At 33.1% G+C, this 22,782-nt stretch overlaps 2 pseudogenes; one reads left to right on the forward strand and one right to left on the reverse strand.

Annotated features, from left to right (window-relative positions):
- Positions 1–1,592: 1,592 nt before the first annotated feature.
- Positions 1,593–7,671, reverse strand: LOC124081588 (pseudouridylate synthase RPUSD4, mitochondrial-like; annotated as a pseudogene).
- Positions 7,672–11,048: 3,377 nt separating this feature from the next.
- Positions 11,049–17,819, forward strand: LOC124081589 (11-beta-hydroxysteroid dehydrogenase type 2-like; annotated as a pseudogene).
- Positions 17,820–22,782: the final 4,963 nt, after the last annotated feature.

The following is a 22,782-nucleotide window of genomic DNA, read 5'->3' on the forward strand; positions in this document are numbered from 1 at the left end:
AATTTTGCTAGAAAAGACAATTCCAATTATGATTTTGGCTAGGAAAATATGTATTTTTTAAACTATGTGAATGGTTTATTACAAGTATAAATGCTACGTGAACACCAATACTTGGATACTGAGACAGGTGATCTGATAACCGAGAGAGCCATTAAGTGACTAGACAGGTAGCATATACAGAATGGATATACTGGCAAAGTGATGATTCACATCCCAAGTGGGTTGGAGAGAGATAGTGTAAGAGTTTTATCCTGATACTCAGAATAGTGGGCAATTTAAAACTTAGGAATGATTTCTGAAAATTTTCATCTAATATTTCATCTAATATTTTACCTGTGATTGATCACAGGTAAACTGAAATCGTGGAATAAGAAATCATGAATAGAAGGGACAATTTAGACAGAGGTAACATATAAAAGCTGTTCTGGGGCTTCTCCTTCTGATGGTGCTGTCACTCCAGCTTTCTTCAGCTCAGCCCAAAGTAGTATGCAATGTATCTATGTATAATATTGATCTGTGTGCAAGAAGTAAAAAGAGAACTGGATGGATAAAATGAGCTGGGAGGTCAAAATATTTGTATCTTATTGGTATTGCACATGGCCAGCTCAGTCCTGAGAACTAAGAACAGGACATTTGCTTCCAAAACAAAGTTTTTGTTTTAAATGGTAGCTCCCTTATAATCACATTCTTATGGATTAACCAAAACAATATCATATTCTAGAAAGGGGAAAAGTTTAGGCAATTGAAATGCCAACTACTAATCCCAAACTTTGAAGATGGCTTCTCTCCCAAAACTTCTGAACTATTCATTAAACACAGATTGCTAACTATCAACCTGCAGACAAAATTCATTCTGTAAATATGTTCGGCTAAGTGTCTTTTTAATTTTTTTTTTCAGCTGGCAATGGATTAGGAGATTTCACATAAGTATCTAGATTTCCTGATAATTTGAAAAAAATTAAAAATATGCTCCCACAGGGCAACAACCTTTTTAACAATTATTAAAAAGGTGTGAGCTACTTGGTTTGTTGTCCACACTACTGATTTGCACCCTGCCAGCTTCACTTATTTATATTATTTGCCTGCCAATTTACATCTGCTTTCTTATCAAATGGCCGACCCCAACCAGACCCTGAACACTCCCTTCCTATACTCTATAATCACTAGTGCAGTGAGGTAACCATAGGATAGGAGAAAACAATCTCTTGAATTCATAATATGTGTTTAACCATTATGTTCTTTACAATGACAGGAATCTTCCTGATGGCTACAGAGCTTTCTGTGGGATGAAAACAGTTCCTGACCACAGATTGTGTCCTTCCATTCTCCTTTTTCCATTACTGCACTAATCTCCCTGGTCCTGGTCTCTCTTGCATCTTGGCAAGGAAACCCTGTGGTGGGGAGATTTCCAGCAGGCTTTTTCATAGCATGACCAAATTCTCAGTGAATAGATTATATTCTCCATTAAAAGCCCCGATTCAGTAGAGTTTTTTGAATTTTCTACCTGGCTCTTCTGGATACTGTTCCAAGTGAGAAGTTAAAAGTGTACATGAAACAATGTAGAGTTCAGGAGTCAAACTGTCCAAAAGTCTTCACTGTGCTCTTAGATGCCCAGCTTCATTCTCCCCAATTTGATCTTGTTTTGGCATCTCTAAACCCAGACAGTACATAGAATGTACAAAGAAGTGAGGATGTCTGCAGATCAAGTAGAGTTCCTCCTTCCTGGACACCAGAGCAGGCAGGGTCAGCTGCCGGGCAAGCAGATAAAGGGGGATGTGGTGTGCCTTCAACTGTTTCAGCCTCAACTTGTTAAATACCAACAGAAAGTCTCTGGGGTTGGGGGCAACTTGTTCTAATCTGAGTACTTGTATTTTCGAAGGACTGAGCAAACCAACCGAAAACACATGTGAACTCAAATTTGATGTTTCACTCCAGTAACAGGCTGGAGCTCCATGAGGGCAAAGATAAGAGCCTTGCTTAGCACCTGGTACTGAGTTACAGCAACATGGGCATTTTGATTGATGCACACTTTCACCATCTTTCCTCTGTCCAGAGTAGCTCAGAGGGTGGAGACATCTTGTGGTATTGCTGGTTTTGCACCTCCTTCTGGATGATGGGAATATTTACAACTCCTTGGTGGGCACAGGGACATGTATACGCACAGTGATGGCCAAGTACTTCTTTGCCACCTGATGGTTTCAAAATAACTCTTCGACTTGATTTGCTACATCCTTCTCTCAAGCCAAAACCGTATGCCTATGATGTTCTATCCTTGGATAGAAAAAATATAGTTACAATATATTCATAGTTAAATAACTCAAACTGATTTTCTGATAACAACAATTTCATTCTTGGTGTTTTCTTTTGTGATGTAGTAAAATAATATTTTTACTTAAATTTCAAAAAATACTTTCCTTGACTCATGGATTTTGAGCTTATATCTATAAAAGGAATTAAATAAATTTTACCCTTGTATATGATAAAAGCTTTTTCTTCAAATAAGTCATGTTAATTGTCATTAGATTAACTTTTGTTATATTAAAATGAAAATAATGTGAAAATTTTTATTGTCAAAAAACAATGACAGGGCTGGGGTTGTGGCTCAGCAGTAGTGTGCTTGCCTAGCATGTGCAAGGCCTTGAGTTTGATCCTCAGCACCATGTAAAAATAAATAAATAAAATAAAGGTATTGATAACAACCACTAAAAAAATGATATTTCAGATGGTAGATTTAAGATATCACAACAGCTAAAAAAGACATACAGATACAATTAAAAATTTAAGATCAATACACAGGGATACCAGATTTGAAAAATCAAAATATTAGATATCCAGATTACTTTTAATTTCAGATTTTTTAGTATAAATATGTTCCAGAAACTACTTATACCAGACAAAAATTTTACTGTTTATCTGAAATTCAAATTAACTGGACATCCAATATTTTGTTTGGCTATCTTACATTGTTATACCAAGGATATTTTATTTTAGGATTAATGGTTCCAGAGTGTCATGATTCTGACAAACTACTTAGGAAAATTTAAGTTCTGAATACAATTATGCCTTTTCTTTGTTCATAAAATTTCAATCTAGTTTCAAAGGATAAATAGTATTTTCATTAAATTTATTTTATTTTACTAAGAACCCTTGAAATGAGTGTCCCTCGGTTCAATTCCCTGTACTCCCCTGCAAAAAAAAAAAAAAAAAAAGTTCCTGCATTTCTAAATTAGGAGATTGAAGCAAGACAGAGAGATAAATAGAGAAAATATAATGTTAGCTTTATTATGATAGAAATTAATTTAGAGTGTACTTTGTTATTTCAGCAAATAGCCTTGTTGTTCTGTCACCCATATAATTTTTTTTGATGATTCATAAATATCCAATTGTCACAGATACAATTACATAACTGAATTCCTCCTTTGCACAAAAGCTTCATTTTTAACACAAGTATTGGAATGTGAAAAACAACATATTTTTGTAGGTAGACTGGTTCTACAATAAAGCAATGAATTGAAGTGAATAAATTTCACTTTCTTACATAATTGTGATATTCTCTCCCATTAATGGTTTAAATATGTCTTTTTTCTCTTTCTTAAATTCATGATGATATTTGAGTGCCATTTTGAGGCATTGGTAAATGGGGCCTTTAGGAGATAATTAGATATTTAAGAGAAATTAATGCTTTTTTCATGGGGCTCAGTTAATTCTAAGGGTAATGGATCAATTATCTCAGAAGTAGGTTGTTAAAAATTGTGGCTACCTCTATGTTTTGTCTCTTCCATATGTACTCAGATGTCCTCCATTTTTCCACCATGTTATACAGCACAAAGTGTATACTAGGTGTGGGTATTCAGCATCTTTTCATGAACATTTTGGTCATTTGTATATTTTATTCTTAGAAATGATTTTTAAAATTATTTTTGATATTTATTAGACTGGGTGGTTTATCCTTTGTCCTCTTAATGCACTGCAAGTGTTCTATATATGCTCTAGATGTTACTCTCTTACCAGGAATATAATATGCAAATATTTTATCCCATTGTTTCAGTTGTCTTTATATGGAGTCTGTGAAGCAATTTTATAAAAAGTTTAAAAATTTTGATATAATCAGATTATTTATTTACTATAGTTTTTACTATGACATTTAAGAAACCCTTGTTAATGTAAATTAACAAAATTGTCTTTCAATCTTTTAAGTTTTATAGTTTTAGCTTTTAAATTTATATCTTAATAGCAATATATTGTGAGGTAGTGGTACAATTTAATTTGGTGTTTTGAATTTTAATACCCAGTTGTATCACAAGATATTTCTATGATAATATTTTTCTTAGTGCATTCTAATTATACATAATAGTGGAGTTCATTTTGACAATTTTAATTTTAATTTTAATTATTTTAAAATTTTTATTGGTACATTATAGTCATAAATGATAGTGGTGATTCATTGTGATATATTTGCATAGGCACATACTGTTATGGGCCAGGCCATATGGGCAATGACCAAACAGAGTCCATTTTGCCTTGAGACTCCATATCATGTGAAAACTACTTCCATGGGAACACTCCACCTCTATACCCATCAACAGTTGCTTAACAACTTGTTTGGCACCAAGAAATGGCAATTCTTATATAATTTAACATTTTTCTCTTTTTGGTTCCCATTTTTCTTGGACAAGCTGTCAGAGATTGATTGTCTAGATGTAACCATTCTTTAACTTGTACACAAATAAGGATATTTTGACCCACTCCTCCCGTTCTGCTTATGATTTTAGATTTCACAACGCTAGTTTATGGTTTTGAATCATGGAAACAGCCACCTATGATTTATATGGTTTTGGACTGCAAAAGGTATATTCAAACCCCACTAGGTAGTTGAAGGGTGTAGACTTGCAGCCTACCCCTTGGCATGCCAGCTGGTGGATCCATACCACCAACTGATAAATACAATTTCTGTCTTCTTTAAGATGGACTTGGTGATTTATTGCAGTCTTCCCATAACAATAACATAAAATGGTCCTTTTCATTCTTCCTTACCTTCCCTTTCCTTCATATTCATATTCATGTGTTCCCATATGACCCAGCTTTTGAGGAACCTCTATACTGACCTTAGTTTATTGACCTTATGACTAAAGTAGTACATAGTGGCTATACTAATTTACCACCCTGACAACAAGGCATAAATATTCCTGTTTCTGTGCATCCTCACTAACATCTATTATATTTTATGTTACTCTAACTGGAATAAGATGAAATCTTGATGTAGTTTTTAAATTTGCATTCCATGAATACTAGAGATGTTGAATACTTTTTCATGTATTTTTTGACCATTTGTATATCTTCTGAGAGATGTCTGTTTAGCAATTGGCCATTTGTTGTTTGAGTTATTTATATCCATGGCCAAGATTTTTTGTTATTTATATATTCTGGATATTAATCCACTATCAAAGAATATCTGGCATAGATTTTTCCCCATTTTGTATGTTTTCTGTTCACACACTTAAATGTTTCCTTTACTGTGAAGAACATTTTAACTTTGATGCCATTCTACTTATTGATTCTTGGTTTTATTTTCTGAGCTTTAGGAAGTTTATTAAGAAAGTTGATGGGGCTAGGGTTGTGGCTCAGTGGTAGAGTTCTCACCTTGCATTTGCAAGGCCTTGGGTTCAATCCTCAGCAACACATAAAAATAAATAAATAAATAAAACAAAGTTATTGTGTACTACTATAATTAAAAAATAAATTTTTTAAAAAAAGAAAGTTGATTCTTATTTCTATATTTTGGAATGTTGACCCTTTTATCTTCTAGGAGTTTCAGAGTTTCAGACTGAATTCCTAGATTTTTTATCCACTTTGAGTTCAGTTTTGATTAGGGTAAGAGCTAGGAATCAAGTTTCATTCTTCTACATGTGGACATCCAGTTTTCCCAACACCATTTCTTGAAAAAGATTTTTTCTCCAATGTATGTTTTTGGCTTCTTTATCAAGCATCAGATGGCTATATATATTAAGGTTTGTCTTTGTATCTTTTTTATTCCATTGTTCTACATGTCTGTTTTTATCCAATGTCTTGCTGTTTTTGTTACCGTGGATCTGTAGTATAATTTGAAATCAGGGATTGTGGTGGCTCCAGCATTGCCTTTAAAAAAAAAAAAAATATATATATATATATATATATATATATATATATATATATATATATATTTGTAGGTGAAGGTGAACACAATATCTTTTCATGTGGTGCTGAGGATCAAACACAGTACCTCATGCATGCTAGGCAAGTGCTTTACCACTGAGCCACAACCCGAGCCATCCAGTATTACTTTTACTTATCAGAATTGCTTTAGATATTCTTGTCCTTTTATCTTTGCATATAAATTTTAGGATTTTTTTTCAATTCTATGAAATATTTCATTAATATTTTCATGGGGTTTGCATTTAACATGTATATCACTTTTAGTTAAATAGCATTTTTGCATTATTTTTTTACCTATCTAGCATCATGGGGGAGCATTTAAATATTCAAATTATTCTATAATGATCATCTAAATTTTAAAGATGTCTGTGGTAATATCTAATTTTTCCTTAATTTTATTAATTCTCTTCTCTTTTTTGGTATGTTTATGAACTAATTTGTCAACATTAATTTTTTCAAAGTGCCATTAAGTCTTTTTTAATATTTATTTATTTTTTAGGTATAGATGGACACAACTCAATGCCTTTATTTTTATGTGGTGCTTAGGACTGAACCCAGGTCCCGGCCACGCTAGGCGAGCACTCTACCCTGAGCCACAATCCCAGCCCCCCATTAAGTCTTTTTATTCTTTTATTGTCTGTTTCACTAATTGTGCATCTTAAGTATTTCATTTCTTCTGTTGATTTTATAATTGTTTTGTCATTGTTTTAATATTATCTTGTGATGTATCATGAGGTTATCTGGAATCTGTGATTTTTTTATGGAATCACTCATAACTATGAACTTATCTCTTAGAATCAATTTCATCGTATCTTTGAGTTTCTAGTATGTGGCATCTCTATTCTCATTCTAGACTCTCATTTGAGTCTAGAATATCTTGAATTTATTGTCTTATTTCAACTATAATCTATTAATCATTGCAAGTGTATTTTGTTCAATCTATGTAGTTATACTATTTCTTTTGTTTTTCCTTCTGCTAATGTCCAATTTTATTCCAGGTGTTCTGATAAATTGCAAGGGTTTATGTTGATGTTTTAGTACTGGGTGAGCATTGTTTTGTGTGTTAAGTTATGGTCTGTTTTGAAGATGCTTCCATGGGTAGCTGAGAGGAAGTTAAATTCAAATATTTTGGGGTGAAATGGTCCATGGATATTTGTTAGTTTCACTTGATTTATGGCATTTTTTAGGTCTGAAGAGTTTGTTGAATTTTTGTCTAGATGTCATCTCTAATAAGTAGAGGGGTCTATTAAAATATCTCAGTCTTATTGTACTGGGATTTTTCTAAGACTTTATGTCAAATAGTATATTTTATGTAATTAGGTGTACTGAGATTGGAGGTATACATACTGTTACTATTGTTATTATTATTGATTTGTTGTTATTGCTATTATTATTACAGCTTCTTGTTGAATTGGTACCTCCATCAGCATGAAGAAAACATTATGTCTCTTCTGATTACGATTGGCTTGAAGTCTTCATTGTCGGACATGAGTATCTTACTTTTGCTTGCTTTTGCATTCCATTTTCATCACATACCTTTCCAATCTTTCGTTTTCAAATCTGTGGATGCTTTTATTTGAAAGATGAGTGTTTTAGAAACAACATATAGTTGGTTTGTGTTTGTTCATCTACTGTACAAATTTTGTCTTTTAATAAGGGACTTGAGCTTGTTCTCAATAAGTGTTATTATGAAAAACATTATTACTTAATGCCATTTTAATTCATTTCTGATGTTCAATCCATTCTTAGTTCAAATTTGCTCAGTTAAACTTCTAATGAGATTCACATGTCTGGGAACCCTGAAGTCTGTTTTTTATTTATTCTGTGTGTAGTATTTTTTAAGTATCGTATTTAGTACTGGCTTAGTTGGCATAGATTTTTTTTTTAAGTTTATGCTTATATAGATTTTTTTTTTAATTCTGAAAAATACCTTAGCTGGATATAGGAATCTTGGCTGAAAATTATTTTCTTTAAAACTTAGAATTAATCCAGCTTTTCTAGCTCTTAGAGTCTCTCCTGAGAAATCAGAAATTATTTTAGTTTATTTTTAGATGTGACCTAAAATTTTTTGATTGAGTCTTTTAAAATTTCATCCTTATTCTCTATATTAGTTACCTTAATTATAATTCATTATGGAAAGGTTATTTTTTAATATTTACTTTTTAGTTGTAGTTGGCAACAGTACCTTTATTTTATTTATATATATGTGGTGCTGAGGATCGAACCCAGGGATCTGCAAGTGCTAAGCAAGCACTCTAATGCTGAGCCACAACCCCATCCCAGAGAGGTTATCTTTGATCTTTTGTACTGGGATTATGTATGTCTTTTGTATAGATGTCCTCATTGTCAATGTTTGGAAATTTTTGTTATTATTTAATTAAAAAAGATTATTCATGCCATTATCTTGTATCTCAAATCCTTCTTTGTTCCCAATAATTCTTCAGTTTTGTCTCTTAGTGTCCCAGTGTTCTTGTGTATTTTTATCATGGTTCCTTGTATTATTTTCCCTATTACTAGTTGTGTTTTCACATTCATATATTTTATCTCCAAAACCTGAAATTCTGTCTCATCTCTTCTATGTAGTCTAATTTACTGGTGAGGCTTTGAATACAATTTTTATTTTATTTCTAGAATTTCATTTTTCAATTTCTTTCATTTCCATGTTTTATGTTTTTATTTTTTTCAGAATTTCTATTTTTCATAGAAAACTCTTTCACTTCCTGTGGTTTTCATTTATTTTGTTTATTCCTTAGATCTGTTTTTAGATCATTGAATATGTTAACCATCAGCTTTTTGAACTATTTGTCTGGGACTTCATCCCCATCAATATTGGACTTTACAGTTCTGGCATATTAATAATTTTTGGACAGGTGTCATTATTCTCTTTCTACATAAATCTAAACGTGTTTGTGCATCTTCTGGAATGGATTCATATTACTATTTTATATGAATGTTTTTTAGTGAGTAATGATCTGAATAATAAGCCTTGTCTAGAGATATATCTTAGATTCCACATATCTATTAAATAAGTGTAAATTTCAAACATCTGAGCCTCTTTTAAAGGAAAATAACTTCCAGTAATATTGAAAATGTAAGAGCAAAACATACATCAACATACACTACACAAGCTGTTATTTACTTTTCTCTACAACTCTATTGACTAAAAAGGAATATGAACAAGAATTTTGAATAAGTGAACAAGAGTAAGTATTAATGACAACATAATAGCTTGCATTGGATGAAGGGATTAGACAGAAATAATAGGGTAAAAAATGAAAAACAAAATTTAAAAACGTGGGGTATAGAAGGGAGAATTTTAAAGTTGTTTAGTAGTGAAATAAAAGAGAGGGTAAGAGAACAGAGTTGGACAAAATTAAAAGTGTATTCAGAGAGAATTGGAATGCATAAGATTAGGTATAATTCTCATAAAACATAAAATGAGGGTTAGGAATCTCTTAATATCACAGTGGTTGTAGTATCTGTTCTATAGAAATTCAGCTTTGTTTTCTTGCTAAGGTTTTTTAAATAAAGACCTTTATTTGAATTTAGGGTCTCCTAATGAGACGAAGGCTGAGTAATATAGTTACCCTGGTGTTTATTCTCACCTGTGACACAAACTGGTATAACATGTTAGGGGCATCTTCATGTTGAGATACACCCCTTAGTTGCCTTATAGCTCTGTTGCACCTTCTTTGAAACTTTGTGTTTGTGTTCTTCTAGGAGGTATGTAAGATACATCAGCAAATCCTCCAGCTCCTTCTGATCTTTGAAGAGGTGGCACAGGGGACATCACTTTCCATCTGTCCCTGATCAGCCTCAATCCCCTCCCATCAGTCATTTATGTCTTTATTATAGAGGTCAGACCAAAGCTTCTCTCCATTCTCTGTTGCAGTGTTTATGTCAATGTCCAGATCAACTTAAGGTAGGGGCACTTACTACTCAGTGATTACTAGAACCTAAGTGTTTTATAGGTATTCCAAAAGCAAGTGTATCAGGAGCTAGTCAAAAGTTTAAAAAAAAATGAAAGTAGGGAAAAAGAACAAAAATAGAGAGTATAGTAAAAACTGCATGAATTTATACTCTACCACTAGAGGAAATCCAAATAAAGAGTAATTTTCAGCAGTCTTGACTTGCTTCCTTTAACTTTCTCTGTGGGGCAGTAACAGAATTTTCTCCCACTGATTCAGCTTACTATTTGTAAGCATTTTTATTGTTCATGCTGTGACTGTGATGGACAGTTGACTCTGCTTTTCTTAAACTTTGTAAGAGAAATGTCTTTGATTTCTTGGAGGGGAAATTTTTTTTTCTACTGAGCCACAGCTCACTGGATGCTGCCAACATCTGATGCTTTTATTAATTTAATTTTTAATCTAGAAAATAATTTTATTTCTTATCTAGAATATGTGTGTGTGTGTGTGTGTTTCATCTGCTTCTTATACCTCTGTTTAGCCTACCAGAAATTCCCCACAATATTACTTCCTATCTGTTTGGATCTATAGAAGTGCTGCTTTAGTTTACCTTTATGAAGCTGCTACAATAATATGGGTTTGTCTCATTACTGAAAGTTCAGTCCTTGTCCTCTGTCGGGGTTTTTAGCCCTCGTTCCCTCCTGACCTGTAGGAGAGATGGGGAGAGCACTCCCCAACCAGGATGAGCCAAGAAAGAAGAGGACTGACTGACTGCCCACACCCAGCCCTCCCTTGCAGGAGGACAATCAGATGCGCCAGGGAGAACAGTCAAAGTAGGATCTCCTTTATTGAGAAAACACACACAGCTAATAAATGTACAGGAGCCAATCAGGGTAAAGGTCAGCAGGGTGGGGAGAGTTCACTTGTACACCCATCTTACAGGCAGTAATGGGAGACACAAGCTGTCCACGAGGGCGGAAGGGTTCTGAGCCTATCCTAGAGGTGGACCGATATTTCGTCACAACCCATGGCACCGCCTTCTGGCTGATCACCAGGCTCTATCTTAGCCACATGTGGTCTCAGGACCGGGAAGTGGGTAGCAGCGAGCAAGTTAGGTTTCCTCTTTTCTGATGTGACATGCCCTACATGTTGTATGCCCTACATCAAGTTAGGTTTCCTCTTTTTTGATGCAACATGTCCCACATGTTACATCATGCCCTACAGTCCTCAATGCCAATCCAATAAGAGAACAAAGTTTTAAGAAAATGGAAAAATACGATAGGCTTATTGCTTTGCATATACATATTTATTTCTGATTTATCATTTATAGCATTTCTTCAAAGTAATCATTTTTTCATACTCTGATTTTTGAGGGTTAGGGCTATAGATTAGTATATTTTGGATTGATTTTTATATCATCTTTTTCACAACTCTATTTCCCTTTGTTTCTATTTCTCTCTCTTTTCTCTTGATAACACCCAATTCTATTTTTCTTTTATTCTTTCTTTAATTCTTTGAATTCTATTTCTTTCTCCTCCCCCACCATAAACAAAATATCCTGTGTTTCCCCTGCATTTGTGCTATTCACCTCTTGAAACTACAAATCCTTTTTCTACCCCATCTCTTCTTCTTTTCTACCCCTTGTCGTCTTCATACCTTTTAATGAACTCTACCTTTAAATTGTTCTAATACTAATTGGCTTATAAAATACTAGACCCTACCTCTAATGGTATAGCAACATTTGATACAATGGAAGTTATAAAAACACCTATTGCTTGATTTATGCTAGAAATAATTCATTACGCATACTCTTTTTACAGATATAAATTTCTGAGCCTTCTATTGCTGTTTATTGTGTCAATTAGCTTTGGGTCAAAATAAAACTCAAGTACTTAATTTGATGCTATATTTGTATTCATAGTTGTTTGCAATTATTTGGCTCCTCCCTAATCTGTGAGGCAAAAGAAACCTGCCAGATCACTAAAATCATGTAGAATTGAAGCTCTGTTGCTTCAGATACACTTGGCTACATGGCTAGATACACAAACAATATGAAAAAACAAGGGGAAAATAAAACCAGAATGACTCAAGAGCAAACTTCACAAACACTACAGTGGTTGATATATCAAAGAGAAGGAATTTAGAGGGTTCATAGAAAATACAAGAAGTGAAATATCACTTCAATAAGGAGATAGTCTGATGTAGAATCAATCAGAAATCCTCAAAATAAAGGAATCAATAAACCAAGTTAAAAATTCAATTGAAAGCATTACCAATAGACTAGACCACTTGGAAGAGAGATTTTCAATCAAGGAAGTACATAATCTTGAAAATAAATTTAAACAAGGAGAAAAGTTGATAAGAAACCATGAATAGAATTTTTAAGACATATGGGATAACATTAAAAGGCCAAATGTAAGATTCATAGGGGTAGCTGAAGGTTCAGAGATACAAATCAAAGAAATTTATTATCTTTTCAGTGAAATAATAACACATAATTTATCAACTCTTAAAACCAAAATAGAAAATCATATACAGGAAGCATACAGGATTCCAAATATTAAAAAACTTATAAAAGACCTATTCCTAGGCGTTTTAATATAGAAATGTCTAAAATATAGAATAAGGGTAGAACTGAAAGGGTGGCTAGAGACAAATAATAAATAACTGGTCACATTTAGAGGTAAGCCAATCTAGATCTCAGCTGATTATTTTGACCCATACCTTATGAAAGAACGAACAAGGCTCGTCATCAGACAAAATGTTGCTTTTGTTTATTGAGGAACAGCTCGGCATATTTATAGAGCCAGGGGTGGTTTGATAGCTATGACAGTTTAGTGGTTGAACGGTTTGACAGTTGGCATGGGGCGCTTTCTGATTGGTGGGTAAGGATCATGTGAGCCAGCAGGGCTAGTCTGATTTGTGGGTAAGGATCATATGAGCCAGCAGGGCTCACCATTGGAAGGGTCTTCTTGGGGGATGGGGAAATTAGTCTTTGGAACCGGGGCAACTCCCAACACCTTAAAAAATAAGAGGTATTGGAATAATTTATACAAAGTTCTGAAAGAAAATGAATGTCAACCAAAAATACTATACTCAGAAAAATTAATCTTCAGATTTTAAGATGAGGTAAAATTCTTCCATGATAAAAAAAAAGAATTCACAGCTAGAAATCTGGCACTATAAAACAAACTCAATAAAATACTTCATGAAGAAGAAATGGAGAATACCAGTGAAAACTGGCAGAAGGTGAAAATATAGGGGAAGAATTGTATATGAAAGGAGAATCTAATTCAACTTACAAATTCGGAATAAATAAAAGTAACAGGAAATAAAAATCATCTCTCAATACTAACAGAGATGTTAATGAACTAAACTCATCAATGAAAACACAGAGGCTGGCAGATAGAAATTAAAAATAAATTTAAAATTTTTTTAAAAAAGAAAATGCTTATTAAAGCCACAAAGATATCTCATTATATACTTATTAAAGTATTAAAACTACAATAATTGGCCATACAAGAATTGACAAGAATTTAGGGCAGCTGAAACTTTCATTGATTGCTGTTAAGACGGTAAAAATGCTACAAAAACTTTGGAAAACAATTTATTTATTTTTGCTTTATTTTATGTTTTATGTTTATTTTATTTCATGTTCTAATTAGTTATACATGACATTGGGATGCATTTTGACACATTGTACACAGATGGAGCACAACTTCTCTTTTCTCTGGCTGTACTTGGTGTACATTCAAACCAGTAGTATAGTCATACATGTGTATATAGGTTAATAACAATTTTGCAATTTATTAAATTGTTAAACACACACACACCCAAAAAAACAAGATCCAACAGAGTATTCTCTTCAAGAGACTACCCTAATAGGCAAAGATATCCACAAACTAAATGTTAAATAATGGGAAAAAACTATCATTCACATAAATCTCATAAACAAGCAAGGGTTTCTATTTTTGTATCTGATAAAGTGGACTTCAAGGCAAAGTTAATCAAAAGAGATAGAGAAAGCAATTTCATGCTGGTTAAGAGAGTGAAAAATAGCACAAATAAACAGTCATACGTATCTATGCCTCCCCAAATGTAGCATCTACATATATCAAACAAACCTTCCTCAATAAAAAGAATTAAATAGACCACCACACAACAATGTTGAGTGACTTTAACATGTATCTCATTACTAGAAATATCATCTTAGCAAAAACTAAATAAAGAAGCTACAGAACTACAAAAAAGGATAATTCATACCTAATATATATATATATATATATATATATATATATATATATATATATATATATATATATAATATTTCATCTATCAGTGACTGAAGTGACTGAATACACTTTCTTTTCAGTTGCACATAGATCATTTTCCAAAATATAGCATATTTTTGGACACAAAGAAACTCTTAGCAAATGCAAAATAAATATATATATATATATATATATATATATGTGTATATATATATATATATATATATATATATATATCCCTGCATTATATAAAATCATAATGGATTAAAGAAATCAATGATATGATAAAAAATAGATAGCACTCTAACACCTGGAGACTAAACAATTCACTATTAAATTATGAATAGATAGCAGAATAAATCAGGGATGAATTTAAAAAAGAATACTTAATGCTAAATGAGAATAATGATAAATGTATCAAAATCTCTGAGACACCATGAAGGCAGTTCTAAGAGAAAAGCTCAGAGCATTGAGCTCATAAATTAACAGAATAGAAAGATACCAAATAAATAAACTAACATTACATCTCAATGTCCTAGAAAAAGAACAAACCAACACCCAAATCAGCAGAATACAGGAAATAATTAAAATTGAGCTGAAATCAATGAAGTCGAGATTTTTTAAAAAATTAAAAAAAAATTCATAAAGTTTGTTCTTTGAAAAAAATCATCAAAATCAAAATTTATAAAACTTTAGCCAAAGTAGCCCAGAAAGAGAAAATGCAAATTACTAAATCCATGATGAAATGGAAATATCTCTGCAGATACTCCTAAAATATGGAGGACAATCAGAAGCTATACTACATACTCTTGTAAGCTAGAAAATTTTGGAAACAGATAAATTTCTAGAGACATAGATCCTACCAAAATTGAAAAAAGGAGGATATAGAAATTTTAAAAGATCAGTTTCAAGTATTGAGATCAAAGAAATCATTAAGAGCCAAGTAAAAAAGAAAAGCTAGAGGCATTCTCAGCTGAGTTCTACCAAATCTTTAAATAAGAACTAATACCAAAGGCTGGGTTTGTGGTTCAATGGTTGAGCATTTGTTCAGCATGTGTGTCGTACTTGGTTTGATCTGCTGCACTACATAAAATAATAAATAAATAAAATAAATTTTTATAGAAAATAACTAATATCAATCCTTCTCAAATTATTACATGAAATAGAAAAGCAGGTAACCCTTTCAAACTCATTCTATAAAACCAATAGCATCCTGATACCAAAAAACAGACAAAGGAAATAACTGATAAATGTAGATGCAAAAGTTCTCCATTAAGTACTGGCAAATCTCATAAAAAATATTAAAAAGACAATGTGCTATGATTAAGTGGGTTTCTTTCCAGGGATGGAAGTGTTGTTCAACATACAGAAAGTAATAAATATAATCCATCAGATCAATAGACTTAAAGATAAGAATTACATGATTATTTTAATAGATTCAGAAAAGCACTATACAGATTCAATGCAATTCTTATCAAAATTCTAATGACGTTCTTTATGGAAATAGAAAGAGCACTCATGAAATTCATCTGGATAAACAATGAGTCCTAGAGTAGCCAAAATAACCCTTAGCAAGAAAAGTGAAGGAGAAGGCATCACAATAACAGAACTAAAATTATACTACTGAACTATAGTAACAAAAATGGAATAGTATTGGAACCAAAACAGGCAATAAGATCAACAAAACAGAATAGAAGACACAGAAACAAACCCACACAAATACAGTTACCACATACTAAACAAAGGTGCCAATAATAAATATTGGAGAAAAAGCCTCTTCAACAAATGGTGATGGGAAAACTGGAAATGTATGTGTAGAATAAAATTTAATCTCTATTTCTCATCCTAAACAAAATTCAATTCCAAGTGTGTCAAGGACCTAGGTATTAGACCAGCACCCTGCACATACTAGAAGAAATTGTAGACCCCATACTCCAACATATCAACTAAGGAACTGACTTTATAAGACACCTAAAGTGCAGGAAGTAAAATCAATATTCAATATATGGGTGGTATCAAATGGAAAAACTTCTATATAGAAAAGGAAACAATCAAGAGCATGAAGAGAGACCCTACAGAATGGGAGAAAATCTTTGCCATCTGCACCTCAGATAAGTGTTAATTTGCAGGATATATAAAGAACTAAAAGTACTTAAAACACACAGAGAAATCAATAAATGGACAAAGGAACTAAACAGACACCTCAAGAACGAAGAAACATGGTCAACAAATTATGAAAAAAAATAAATATCTCTAGCAAGTACAGAAATGCAAATTAAAACAACACTGAACAGCACTTGCCTTGGCTGTGGGGTGGCAACTGTCTGCTCTTGGTTGCCCATGTGCTGCTGTAGTTACTGCATGCAGACCTGTGACTGGGCTGCCAGTTGCTGGCCGTACTGGCGAACTGCTGGCCTCACTAGACTGGCTGTGCCAGCACCTTCTGCCCATGCTGGCCACACTGGCCATGTTGGCTGCTCCCAGTTGGATTGCTTGTCCTGCCTAGCACGCCCACTGTGTCTGCCGGTGGCTTCTTGCCCAATGCTCATCACTGGCTGTGACTCTGGTTTTGTCAAAGAGATGGCCAAGAAATTGGACACCAGGGTCTTCACCATGCTGGCTACCATGTTAGAGTTCAAGAACCCCAGCGCCCTAAAGCTGTGTGCCTGCTGTTTCCTTTGCCTAAGGCTGTTGCAGACAACTTCACTAAACTGCACACATTAGCCTCGCACTGAAGTTCACCAAGTCCCACACCAACAGCACTGGTGGGTGAGACCTGGTCAATAATGCAGGCTTCAGTGATGTGGAGCTGTCTCCAATGGCCACATTCTGCAACTACATGGAGGTGAACTTCTTTGACGCACTGTAGCTGACCAAGGGCCTCCTGCAGCTCTCACACCACTCAAAGGGTCGCATTGTGACCATGGGCAACCCAGCAGGGGACATGCCATATCCGTGCTTGGCAGCCTATGGGACCTCCAAGGCAGCCTTGGCACTACTCAAGGAAACATTCAGCTATAAACTTCTTTCCTGGAGGATCAAAGTCAGTGTCATCCAGCCTGATTTCTTCAAAACAGTTAGTGAGAAATGTGAGTCAATGGGAACAGTTCAAGCAATTAAGATTACATAGAACACTTGCATGGGCAGTTTCTGCATTTGCTGTGCCTGGCCCTGCCCAACCTCAGCTTGGTTGTAGATGCCATAATTGACATGTTGCTGGCATCTAGGCCACACCACCCGCTATTACACAGGCCATTGCCTGGGGCTCATGTACTTCATCCACTACTACCTGCTAGAGGGCCTGTGGTGCTACTTCCTACAGAACATTTCCATCAGTCCTTGTCTTCCCAGAGCACTGCAGCCTGGCCAGCCTGGCCCTGTTCCTTCCCAGGATGCACCCCAGGACCCAAAACCCAACCCAAACCCTCCCCCAGTGTCAGCTCAGTAAGTTAAGTGTATATAAGGCTCAGCTGCTCCAGCACAGGAGGATCTGTGAGCCCTTGGCTCTTCCCTGGATATTATGACCTCCAGGTCTACCCTAGAGCATGGCCTAAACAATCAAAGCCCCATCCACTTCAGATGACCACACCAGGCTCAGAAGGCCGAGGTTTTTTCAGTAAGCCTCTGGGTCTCTCTATTGCTTCAAAAGTCCACAAAGATATCCTTGGGCATAGTGTTCCACCCTACAGCTTGTAGAACCCAGCTGAATAGGGAGTTTAGTGCAAGATTTAGCTGTAGCCTTTGACAGGACCCTGCAGACAGTGTCTCTGCAAACCAAAAAGAGTGACCGGGTGATTAGGGACCCTTCCAGGATTATTTCTCAGAACCAGTGCCTCAGTGTTGCAATTTCATGGTTAAATTCCAACTATATCTTGACCAGCTCAAGAATTAGAAGCCCAACTTACCTCCCTAAGCCATAAGGAACTGCATAACCAACATGACCAATTGCTACTTTTTAAATAGAGAAAAAAAATATTAGGAAAAAAAATCTGCACTGAGATTCCATCTCACTCCAGTCAGAATGGCACTTTTCAAGACTACAAGTAAAAATAAATGCTGGCAAGGATGTGTGGGAAATGGTACACTTTATACACTGTTGGTGGGACTACAAATTGGTGCAACCACTATGGAAAGCAGTATGAATATTCCTCAAAAAACCTGGAATGGAACCACCATTTGACCAAGTTGTCTCACTCTTCAGTATATATCCAGAGGATTTAAAATCAGAATACTACAGTGAGGCAGTTACATCAATGTCTATAGCCCCTCAACTCATAATAGATAAGTTATAGAACCAAAGTAAGTGCTCTTTAAAAAATAATTGGGTAACAAAAAGATTATACACACACACACACACACACACACACACACACAACGCAGTATTGCTCAACCATAAAATAGAGTGACTCTATGGCATTTGCCACCAAATGGATGGATCTGGAGACTAGAGTGAAGTAAGCCAGTATCAAAAAACCAAATGTGCAATGTTTTCTCTGATATGTGGAAGCTAACCCAAAATAAGTAGGGTGGGGGCGAGGGAAAGAATAGAAGTGCAGTAAATTAGACAAAAGGTAATGGAGGAAAAGGATGGAGTATAAGCAAAGGAAAGACAGGGTAATGAATCTGACATAGTGCTATTAAAAAATAAATTTAAACGAAGGATATAAATAGAAAATGTTTTTCACATCTCTATGAAGTGTTCATGCTCTAATCAAAGTGTTTTTACAAAAAATAAATTAAAAAAATACAGTAAGCTAATCTTAATTCATTATTAAAATATTTTTGTAAATGGAATATAACTTAAATGTATAATGTTTATAAAGTCCAAAATGGGTATGGCAAAGACTTAGGCCTTCACAATCATTCAGCCCTCATTCACTACTTACCTGGAAGAACTTCCAGTCACACAAGCTCCATCCAAATTAAGTGCCCTACACAGATGTATAATTTTTCAAACATGTTATACCACATTTTATCTGTTTCTTATCTATATTGAGATAAACAAATATTATTCTGCATAATTCCTAAAATATTTACTATTGTAATGTGTTTTACTGTTTTTTTGCCTGGAAGCAATAGTATATACCATATATGTATGTATTAGACTATACCTTCTAGGTTTGTATAATTTATGATGTCTGAACAATGATAGAATAAATTATTGATGGATTTCTTAGAATATATATCCATTGTTAAGTGACACATGATTGTAGTTGAATAATAAAACAACATTTTTTTTTCCAGGAGAAGCCACTTATTAAATAAATATATGGGACACTGATAACATTCACTGTTTTCATTAATTGTTTTTAGTTTGCCATATAAGGTTTCTCATTTTATTAATATATACAGAATATTTTATAATAGATTATTTTAATAGACTTACTATATATCACAATTACATAAGCACCTGTGTAAGTTTTTCTTATATTGCAATACTATAAACATAGCAAATGAAAGTAAGATATTTTGATACTTCTCAACTACCTACAGTAATTTAACATTTAAAAATTATGAAAATATTCTGTCAGTTTTAAGAATAATTTATTAATCAGAATCATCAAAATATTTTCTTTATAAGTTTTTATTGAATAAACTGTCAATAATTTAAGTGGTCTGCCTTCAGCATATTAGATACTCTGTGTGAGTAGACATTTGTTTTTGCTTTCAATTTATGTGGAATTGGTGCTTACTTTTAAGCTGAATATTCGAGATGGTAAAAGCAGGAAAGATAAGAAACAATAACTACACAAAATTTAATGTATGTATATTAGGGAAGAGTGATAAAGCATCCACATTTCTGCTAATCTCCAGATTCACAGAAACCTTCCTAATTTATAAAAAAATCAGAATTCCTATACACCATAATGTAGACTTAAAATAATATTTTCAGCTGTGTGAAACAGCCTCTTGAATTCTTAAAAATAAAACATTATTTTCTTTCAGGAAGAAATTAGTCATTTAGTTCAATTATCAATTTATTTTCATTCTTCTGTAACTTTACTAAGAAAAAATAGTAAATAGTCTCAAATTGAATTGCTTAATTATGAAGATGTTGTAAAATATCTCAGAAACAATAGAGCGATTTAAATAATTTCTGTCTATCCTTATCTATTCTTATTGGCTTACACTAGGATTTCTTGTGTGTTATTTTATCTTACATATTTAATTAATTATTAAATTCAAAACAAACAAATATTTGAGTGCAATGTAGATCAGTGGTAGAGCAGTTGACTACCATGAATAAGGATCTGTGTTCCATTCTAAACACCACAAAATATTTGAATAATGCAAAATTTACTATAATTATTATAATGAAAAGTAATGATGAAGTTATAATCATGCTATTTTAAATGGGCTGAAAGAAAAAGGAAGGAGGAAAACTAAAATTAGTTACGTTGTCTATTCAGTTAGATATTTCCATAGATGTTACACAAAACCTAGGAAAAATTAAAATTATAGTCTTAATATCAATTAGAAATATGGAATATTTCTTTTTTTTTCTCCAGAATTTCTTTCTGTGCCTTCAGTTTTGCTTAACCTAAGTAGTTATTTGCTTATCCTATCCAAATGTAAGCATGCTTTTCCATTTCATGGGACTCCATTTGACTTATCCTTGAAAGTATTCGGACATTCACAAGTATGGTGGCACCTCTAATAATGAATGCTGTAATGTATGCTGCAGTAATATTAACTTGATTACTTCTCTCTTTATGTATATGTATAAAATTACTCCCTCTCTTCTTTATTAATAGTTTTACATTAATGTTTAATTATGTGGCATTTTCTTTGCTTTGATTTATATAATGAGATTGTTCTTCTTTAGATTATTTATATATTATGTACATAGATTATTTAATTTGGGGCCAGCCTTACTTAATTTTAATAAATCTTAGTTACTATATATATATATATATATATATATATATATATATATATATGTGTGTGTGTGTGTGTGTATACACATGTGTGTACATATATATAAATATATATGTATATATAGATAGATATTGCATTGGGTTTATTCATATTTTGATAAGAAATTATGTCTTTATTTATGTAATCTATCAATCTGCAGTTTTTTTCTGGTGTTGGTATCAAGGTAATACTGGCATTGTAAAATGAGTTGGAAAAGTTTTCCTACAATTATATTTTATGGAAGAACTTATTTAGGATTAGAGTTAATTTTTCTACAAGTACATTGTAGAAACATTTGAAATAGTGAAACCCACAGGACCTGAACACTTTTTAAGATAATTTTACTTATTTATTCAATTTATTTGAAAATTAAACAGCTGGTATGTTTATTTATTTTGCTAGTTTTTAATTTGACTTTTGTTAGCTCTTTTTATTGGAATCAGTCCATTATTTTAAATTGTAGAAGTCACAATATAAGTTTATATTTAGTATTACCTAATTATTATTTCTGCAAAACCTGTTCAAATCTTGATTGCCATTTGTAATATTGATGGTTTACATTCTCTTTATTTTTATCAGTATTAGTAGAGGCATATAGAAGTATAGTGTAGATATTCTCATATGTAAGAAAGCAGATTTCAAACAAAAACTGATAAAAAAACCACAAAGAAGGGCAGTACATATTGGTAAGGGGAATGATTCAATAAGAAATTAACAATAGTAAATGTTTATTCCCCAAATATCAGTGCACAAAATTAATTAAAAATACTTCTAGACACGAAATCCCAGATAGACCCAAATACAATAATGCTGGGTGATTTCAGTATTATATATATATATATATATATATATATATATATATATATGTATATATATATAAATAACAGACACACACACATATATATATAATAATGAAATAAAACCAGAAAACAATAGCAAAAAATTATAGAAACCAAATAAACACATGAAAAATGAAATTACTCTTTAAATTAGGAATGGATCATAGAGGAAATGAGAGAAGAAATCAAGAAATTTTTAGAAACAAGTAAGAGCATAGATATAATATAACAAATATCTGGACTGTATGAGTTCAGTTTTAAAATGAAAGCTTATAGCCTGGAGTGCCTACATTAAAAAAATAAGTAAATGAATAAAGCCAGGCACAATGGGACAGGCCTGAAATTCCAGAGGCTCAGGAGACTGAGGCAGGAGGATTACTAGTTCAGAGGCAGCTTCAGCAGAAGTGAGGTGCTAAGCAACTTAGTGATACACAGTCTCTAAATAAAATACAAAATAGGGCTGGGGATGTGGCTCAGGGGTCAATTGACCTTGAATTCAGACTCTAGTAGCCACAGGGAAAAAAAAAAGAAAGTAGAAACATCTCCCAAAAGTAATATAATGCTAAACTTCAAAGTGCTTGGAAAGGAAAGAAAAAAGTAATTCCAGAATCAGTAGAAGACATTAAAAAATTAAGATCAGAGTTGAAATTAATG

Source organism: Marmota monax, unplaced genomic scaffold, assembly GCF_021218885.2.
Source record: "Marmota monax isolate L192 unplaced genomic scaffold, Marmota_monax_Labrador192_F-V1.1 WCK01_AAM20220418_F8-fsc00067, whole genome shotgun sequence".
In the NCBI taxonomy this organism is placed as follows: domain Eukaryota; kingdom Metazoa; phylum Chordata; class Mammalia; order Rodentia; family Sciuridae; genus Marmota; species Marmota monax.